At 31.9% G+C, this 8,867-nt stretch overlaps 1 long non-coding RNA gene across 1 annotated transcript; it reads left to right on the forward strand.

Moving 5' to 3' along the window:
- Positions 1-878: 878 nt before the first annotated feature.
- Positions 879-1,865, forward strand: LOC110111532. Its single transcript, XR_002304893.2, has 3 exons — positions 879-1,002; positions 1,138-1,222; positions 1,351-1,865. It is a non-coding gene; the product is annotated as an uncharacterized LOC110111532 (long non-coding RNA).
- Positions 1,866-8,867: the final 7,002 nt, after the last annotated feature.

Raw genomic sequence — 8,867 nt, forward strand, 5'->3', positions numbered from 1 at the left:
TTCCCCCACCCCTAAAAATAACTATTCTTTGTATTGTAATGTACTATGAGAAAAGTCAGGTTGCATTTACTCATACAACAAACCACTTGGTCACAGCTCATAGAAGTTTGAAACTCTTTTTAGAGAATTCGAACCGTTAAAATCTCTGTAAAAACCGTATTAATGTAATTTTCGATTTAGTATGTTTAAACAAATTTAAATTTAAAAATCATTGGTTTAACCGGCGATTATGTCTATTCTTAATTTGAAAACATACCTAGGCTTTGTTGGGGACGTTTTTTGTTGCTTTTTAAAACAGAGTGTACTAAAACTCTGTTTTAAGAAACAATAAAAGAATCGTACGAAATGAAGCCTTAATCACATAATTTATTTATCACGTATGCTTACTTTTAAAATTTTCCATATTTCAAAATCTGCCCACATCAACCCGCTTTATGATTACATCATTAGAGGCCTTAATTCTCAATCATAAGAAAATATAACCATTAATTACGCAGCTCTTAGGTCTTGGATTCGAAACTTTTATATGTGATATATGTATAAGTTTGTCTTATTTGACTTTAAAGTCCAAAAAAAAAACCATTAAAAGGAATTAATAGTGATAAGAAAATATATTTTACAGCTTGGCCACAGTTTTTATCCTACCATTGAAAAATAACCATTAACAGTAAATAATGATCAGAAAAGGAAAAAGTTCATCTTTATTTTCACTCAAATGGCCAAGTTTTTTGTGATCAATAAATTTAAATAGGATAATTGCATATTTACTATTTTACTGCCACCTAACTATATCAGATCGTGATTTAAGCAGCTATCAGTCTTTTCGCTCTCTCTGCAACTGTATAAATTTAACAACTTGCTCGCAACAAAAGCAAAAGCACACAGTTCTTCCATTTCCCTCTATATCAGAACTCTTCTGATCTGTTTCATCTTCTTTTGGGTTCTTTCTCCTTCAAATGGCTTGCCCGAATCAAATATCTCATGAAATTATTGATTCAGCAGGTGCTCATTTACCTTCTTCTCTTTTGTTAGAACCCATAGAATAATTTCTAATTTAGAAGGGATCTTTACTTGATTTGTTCTTCCCATTTTTTGTTGCATTTGCAATAGAAAACTTTCTTTCTGTTGGTTTTTCAGAAGAGAGCTTTGAGGCCTCACAGGCGGAGTTTTCAGAGGCAGAGATAGATCTTATTGTCAGAATATATAATCTTATTGGAGAGAGGTTTTGATCATAGCCTTATTTTGCTGTTTGAGAAATTTATTTCAATTCCGGTGAACAAGAACTACGTACGCTAATTTTAAATTATTATTTTTTATAATTCTATATACCATCTTCTGATAAATTTTCAGATGGTCATTGATTGCTGGAAGAATACCAGGAAGAACAGCTGAGGAGATCGAGAAGTACTGGAAATCAAAGCATGCAAGCAGCGCCTAAAAAAAATTTAGGTGGAGATATTTTTTAATAAGCAGCTCACTGATATTCAAGTAGGCGCCATCACAGCTTTTTCTCCTCATTCCCAGCTTTGGTTGTGCAGACTCTCTCCACGCCAAATCGCCATTAATGATCTGCAACAGCAGCCAGCACATCCTTACTGTTAGTTGATAGCCACTTTCTGCTGCATATTCAGAGTTTCTCTTCTACTCCTATATAAATATATACTAAGCTGTAGTTGTAATGTGCTGAATCGCTATATACTGATATATGATTATCTCTACTGCAGTCCGATGTAGTCTTCTTCTTCTCTGTTTTCTCCTGTTGTTGGTTTCTTGCAGTTAGTGCAGATTTTCTTCATTTTTCTCAGTTGTCATCAGAGGAGGGGTTATTTACTCAATGTTATTTGGATATAAGCGTTATTAAGATGTATGCGTTATTTAATTAATCAAATATACTAAAGTAAGTGTCATGGGTCAAATATTATATGTTTTTATATATGATGTTGTTGTATTTAAAGATAGCTAAATGATATTAAGTCTTGATTTCAATTGGCGTGTCTAGATGGAAAAACTATTTTGTGCGGATGCCGAAAGCCGTTCGGTGACCAACTTGATTGCGCCACGTCCGGCTTGGTAATGCTCGGTACTGCAACTCGGTACCGCTGACCTGGCGCATTTTCGTTGGTTTTTGGACAACGTTCTACATTCGGTCTCTGTACAAAATAATTTCTCGTCCAGATGACTTTGTTTTAATTAATACATAAATATTATGTTTTGAAAAAAAATTATGAGAGATCTATTCCATCTTTCTTAAAATTCAAAGCAAATCTGAGTTCAAATTAGTTTTGACATATATATATATATATATATTGGATAATGATTGGACGGCTTTCTTAATGCTTCTTAAAGCAATTTTCTAGTACAACAAATAACATTTTTATAATAGAAAGATGTTTTAAGAAGCAATAAGAAAGCTGTCTCAAATGAGCTTTCATTTGAGACAACTTTCTAGTAGCTTTATTTTTTAGACTGTAACTATAATTTCTGTTTGATCACTATTTTTTGTTGCTTTCAAAAAAATTTTGCAGTAGGAAGCTGCTTTATAAACAACTTCTAAAATCACTTTATCTATAACAAATTTATCAAATCGTAATCAAATTGTCCCAAATAAAACCTTAGTTGTGATTAAAAGAAAAAAATTTGGATCACAGTTAACAAATTAGATTTGACTCTAATTAAGCCCATATTGGGGCAACTATATTCAACCTTATTTTGATTGAGATCTGACCGAGTTACTTTAAATTAGTGTTAATCAAGAGTTGAATGTGCTAAGCCGTGAAATCTATTTTCTTGCACTACGAAGAATATTATTATTCAGAATATGACTTTGTTTGGGAAAACTTTCTTTCTTATTTCTAAAGCAATTTTTTAGTGCAAAATTTTACTGAACTCAAAATTTTGTACTAAAAAACAGCTTTAAAAAACAGTAAGGAAGCTGTCCTAAACAAAGCCTAAGTTATGAATCGATATTTATAAGTTTTTATATATTTTTTGTATTAATTATTGTTTTAAATTTTTTCCTCTATATTCAAATAAAATTGACATTTCGAACAATGATCTGCAAATGTTGGAGAAATATAAATACAAAATTCCCTAAAGCTTTACCAAACAAAGGGTGAGCTAATCTTCTTCATATTATGCTTCTTGAAAGTCAACATTTTTTATTCCTTAAGCCTCAATTTATTAGCTTTTGTTCACTTCTAATTTCCTTAAATTTGAATATAAAACTTCCTAAATATAATATTTTATGAGTTATTTTTTTTATGGAGAGTGAAGATTACAATTCATAAATAATTTTCAGAATTTCATCAATTGATTGGAAGTAAATAGACATCAAAATTTATTTCAAATTATAAAATTCTCCTTAAAATCTCACAAATTTTTAAAAATTATGAGATATATTATTATTTTTTAAAATATAATATCTAAGCAACCAAATGAGTCTAACCTATTGAAAAACATTGCAATTATCATAGCATTTACAAGCAAAGAAGAGCCTTTATTTAATAAATCAAACATCATTAAGGTTTTATTTGAGATAATTTCTTTTTATTTTTTAAAAGCAGCTTTTTAATTACAGATTTTTTTAAAACAAAAAAAAATGCTCATTTATGAAATTTATGAATTTTTTTTTGCATCTTAGAATATTCACAGTAATAGAGAAGTTTTTTATTATTTTGATATTAATTGAAAATATCAAATAAAAGTGTATAAACTAACATAAGCTCATTTAAGATTTTAAGAAAATAATATTAAATTTTAGAAAAGAAAAAAAAATTATAAGGTATGATTTAATTGAGATAATTCTCTTAATGTGAGTCGCATATTCCAGACGAAGCACTTTCTTATAATTATTAGACAAGGCATAAATTAATACAATATCATAGAGATAAGCTTTGGAAGATGAGTTTCAAGACGGAAGTGGGAAATTGGAGATGCTTTAGTTGCTATCAAGTGATGGTAGGCAGTTTTTTTTTTTTGAGAAAAGGTGAGTTTATTTTATTAAATAAAGGAGGATACAATAAAATCTAAACAAGAACAAAATAGGATTACACAGTCTAAATTAGTAATGAAGAGAAAGCAAACAGTGACAAAGGAGAGGAAGCTAGCCGGGCTGAGTAACCTACACAAAGCTCCCTGCAATCACCCAGATGCTAGCCTCGGACCATCCAGAGGAGGAAACAAACAAAAATCCACATAGAAGAAAGACAAGTTGAAGCACCACCAGTGGTTGCCAACAAGCTAAGGCTGCCCTGGTGGTGAAACAAACGAAATACAACCACATTCATAAAATCCAAACGCCAAACAACCAACAAAGTAACAGACAACGACCAACAAAGAAAAAGAAGGCCCTCAACAGTAGTAAAATAATCAAAATTACATCATTTTGGGTTTACGCCGCCAATGTTTGCCGCCTTCATGGGAGAAGGTCTTCTCAACAATGTGATTCACATTTAAATTTTCAATTCGTCCCCCTCACCTGCACCATGCGAGGACAGGTGCTCTTCAAGCTAATCGGTTTGGCTCACACAAGAATCATGCAAAGACAAGTCCATATGGGCTTTCTAATCCTCATTAGAAATAATAGAAACATGGATATCAATTGTTCCTTCAAAAATTATCAAGGAAGAAGTGGGCATAGTAGGTCCAACAACAGCATCAGGCATTCCACTAAATGAATCATTAACCACCACAGTGTTACCACAACACAACTCCATGTTAACCACCTCCATGTTAAGAGAGACAAAGGATCATTCACAACAACAACTAGAGAATCATAAGCCTCTTGCACGGTACAATCAGTGATAGTAACAACATGAGCAACTGCAACCAAACCATCAATATTAGCATTAACAACAACCAATTGACATTGACATCGACATCCAGATCATCAAAGGCCAAAACCACGGGCTCAGAAAAAAGCACAAGATCACTAATCGAAATAGTCGAAGGAGGAACCGTAACAACAACCACAGGTTCGAGCAGACCAAGTTGCCATCGTTACAAGAGTTTTCTAAATGACCCTCACCAACATCAACTACCTCATTGCATAAAGCCAAATCCACACTTCCATTGACCTGCCTAGAATTAAGCTCCACAATCGATGGAAAAACACCCTCTTTACCCACAATATAATTGGTACAGGGAATATTTGGAGGAATAGGATTCAGGGTGCTACAATCCATCTTTGAATGGACAAGTGATATAAATTGAGAACAATATGAAGGGAAATCTTCCATGACGATAGACTTAACATAACATGCAAGTTTTCAGGACCAACCCACAGCCGGTCAGGATAGCGTTTGGTGACATCCAACTCAACCATAACTCGAGATACCGACGACAGGGAACCACAAGCAGTGGCATGATCGATTTTAAGAGGTCAGTCAAAGAGGGTGCCTAAACCATGAAGGATACGTGGTGAAAAGATGTGATGTCAAATATTAGGAAAAAAAAATACCCAAATGAGAATTATGGGAGATTCCACCTCAATATCATACATAGGAGGCCATTTGAATATCTTTATAAAACAATTGTTCACAAAGTAAGACCAATGAGAAAACAACCTACAATAATCTAAATCATTAACCATCTTAATCAACACATGCTACATAATGAGAATAGTAACTGAGGTCTCACCAAAAAGCTTAAGATTAGAAAAAATTTTTGGAATAGCATCGAGAGAAGGCCAGTGAGACGATAATTTTCTTACTAAGGCAAACTCAAAAGTCACAACAAGAGCTAAAATTTAATCTTCCGAAATCCATAACGACAACATACCATGGTGAGAAAAAATTTTGAGGTCAGGGAAAGCTAAAGAATGAGAAACATTAGATAACACATCATTGAAAGAATGAAAGGAGCTCATCCCATTCAAAATATAGGATCGACGTGGCAGACAACCATAACCACAAAAACAATAGAAAACCGAAGGAAAATATAATTGAAACACCACAAAAGCCAGAGAAAAATGGGAAAAAGAAGTTCCCTGATGGTAGACCGGAGTTGGAGAGCAGGAGAGGACAATGAAGGAGGAGCACTGCTAAGGTGGAAGAAACCCTAATAGAGCGCCCATCGTTGATGCTTCTATTGACTATTATTATTATTATGACTTATGGTAGGCAGTTGTCTGACCACTTTCCCCATATTAGGGGAGATCGTACGATCAAGAAAATAGACATCAACAATTGACAGATTTTAGACCTTGGCAAAAATAAGGCAATTGTTGACTAATAATGTTTGGTGAGGGTTGGTGATTTGCTTGATTTTTATCCTTGTAGGAGGGAAGATTAGCTGAGTATTGGATGTCAAATGTAAGTCACTAGTGTGTATAGAGCAATGATTGTCGAGGAAGGTCAGAGATCAAGTGATGCCAATTTGTCAATTTAACTCAGTCCTTCTCTTTATAGCAGGAGATGAAATGACTCGGAAGACTGCCACCAAACATTGACAATCGAGTGACTTCAAGCAAAGTTTATGCGGAGCATTGACATTGGTTGACAATGCAAGTTACATTTGGTGGACAATCTACTTTACTGTTAGGCGACAACTGACTTCTACATTAATCGGCATTGACTATCGAGTGTTAGGTGTCAATCATTAGAGCTCATGATTTATCCAATTCCATTTTTTGTGCCATTGAGACACTCATTTTGATTCTAACTTTCTTATAATTTTTTCATGATCTTCATGCATATAATAATATTTCCGTTAATAAAGGAAGTAGCTTTGCATTTGTATCTACTCCTATTGAAGATTCTAGAAAGTCATTTTCTTGTACCAAAAACATCAACATGAACCAATACAATTTGTTCTTTTCCTTGAAAAAATAATTAAAAAAAAAAATTGGCGCAAAGTTAAATTTCCAAATGTAATTTGTTATAAAAGCTTAGGTTGATTTTTTTTAAGGAAAAATAAATGGGTCACTTTAATACTGTTGAGAGAGCACACTTTCTTCTAGATGATGAAATGGTCAAGTTCTAGATGACATTTTAAGCTTAAGAAAATTTAAAAAATAAATAAAAAGAAATAAATGTTTAATTGGAATATTTAGATAATCATTTGGAGGAATTATAAAAATAAAACTTTACTTAACGAAAATTTAGTGTTTTTTAAAGTAAAACAGACTAATCATATTCGTTTTGCCTTTTAACTTGATGGTAACAATTAATCACTCAATTAATTAACCTTAATTATTATAGAAAATTTGAATTTGAATGGCTAAGTGTAATAATTTTTATTTTTTTATTAAAAAATTATTTCAAGAAGTAGTAATAAAGCTATTTCAAACAAAATCTAAAAGATGAATTTATGATCTCATAATAAGTTCTATCAGAAACAATTTATAAACTGACCGAACCAAAATTTTTGATTAATTTTAGCTCAATCTCAATAAAAACATATCAGTTTTCATAAATTTTAATTTATGTAAAACGTCGTTAATAATTTATTGAAACATAAAACTATTCGAAAAAAAAAATCTAAAATTTTGTATGACAAACAATCTTACGCTCATTTAGCCTTGAAAGTTGCTATTTTTCAAAAAATTACAGCATCTAGAAGACGATCATTTCTACGTTGACTGGATGAGTCAAATTCAGATACCATTCCTTTGATTTCTGATGCTGTTATTCGCCACTTTTTGTCTCTTTGATGAATCTGTGAAAGCAACTAAAAGAATGCTTTTATTTGAAGTTTGAATCAATCAATAATTTTAAATATTCATTAGTGAGACAAAATTATCATCAAAAGTTCTATCACAACTAGAATGAGTCAACGACTCGCATCTACCTTTCATGTATCTAATAGATACTTGACATGTCGTGATAAGGAGAGATTATTGTGTGTGGACACTGGACGGGAGAGAACCATCCGGTTTTCTTCCTGCCTACAGTAAAAGCGCAGTCAACACGCTGTTACTGTAGCAGCTGCGCTTTGAGCGTTTTGGATATTTTGACCCTTTAAGCTTTATGTATTATTTGAGCACTTATACTACAATTCTTTTTAGTCTTCTATTCTCTGCATTCTCATACAAGTTCTCAGGTTGTTTTATCAAAGTTCGTCTACTAAGGTTGGGTGTTACCTACGAACAAATTTGGATATACAACCAACTGATTTTTTTTTTCTTTCATTTTGTTGAGTGATGATTAGTTAAAATGCTAAATTTATTTTGCTATGATAATGACTTCGTTTGGGATAACTTTTTTACTGTTTTATAAAACAAATTTTTTCTTTTTTATTTTTTAATATAAATACTTTATAAATTATAAATTTTTGTATTAAAAAAATACTTTAGAAAATAATAAGAAAGCTATTAAAAATGAAGATAATATTATATATAAATTTATCCATACAATTATCCTAAACAAATGGAAGTTATTTAATAGAAATTTCACCTCTTCTACCAATTAAGACTTCGTTAGGGATGACTTTTTTATTGCTTTTTAAAATAACTTTTTAGTATAAAAATTAAAAATTTTATACTACAAAATTTCTTTAAGAAATAATAAGAAGGCGGTCCTAAATGAAGCCTAAGATGCGGTAAAAGGCGAAGTCTATCGAATGGTTCTACTTAAAAGTCTAAATCAGAACCCTTGTGCCCCAACTCAAATTAGTAATTCATCCACTCATTAATAAATTCTTTTAATTTTATTTGATATATGTACAACTTAATGGTTGTTGGATTGGATAAGCTTCTTACTGATTCAAGTCATTTCACAATTGCTTGGATTTTGCTATTTGCTAATTCCACAATTTTTCAATCTCTTTAGTCCTTTACTCGAACTGTTTTTCTTCATGTACGTTTAGCTACATGGTTCATTGCTCTATGCTACTATAAGTAGGGGTGTCAATTTGGGTCAACGGGTCGG

This window comes from Dendrobium catenatum, unplaced genomic scaffold, assembly GCF_001605985.2.
Source record: "Dendrobium catenatum unplaced genomic scaffold, ASM160598v2 fragScaff_scaffold_1473, whole genome shotgun sequence".
Classification (NCBI taxonomy): domain Eukaryota; kingdom Viridiplantae; phylum Streptophyta; class Magnoliopsida; order Asparagales; family Orchidaceae; genus Dendrobium; species Dendrobium catenatum.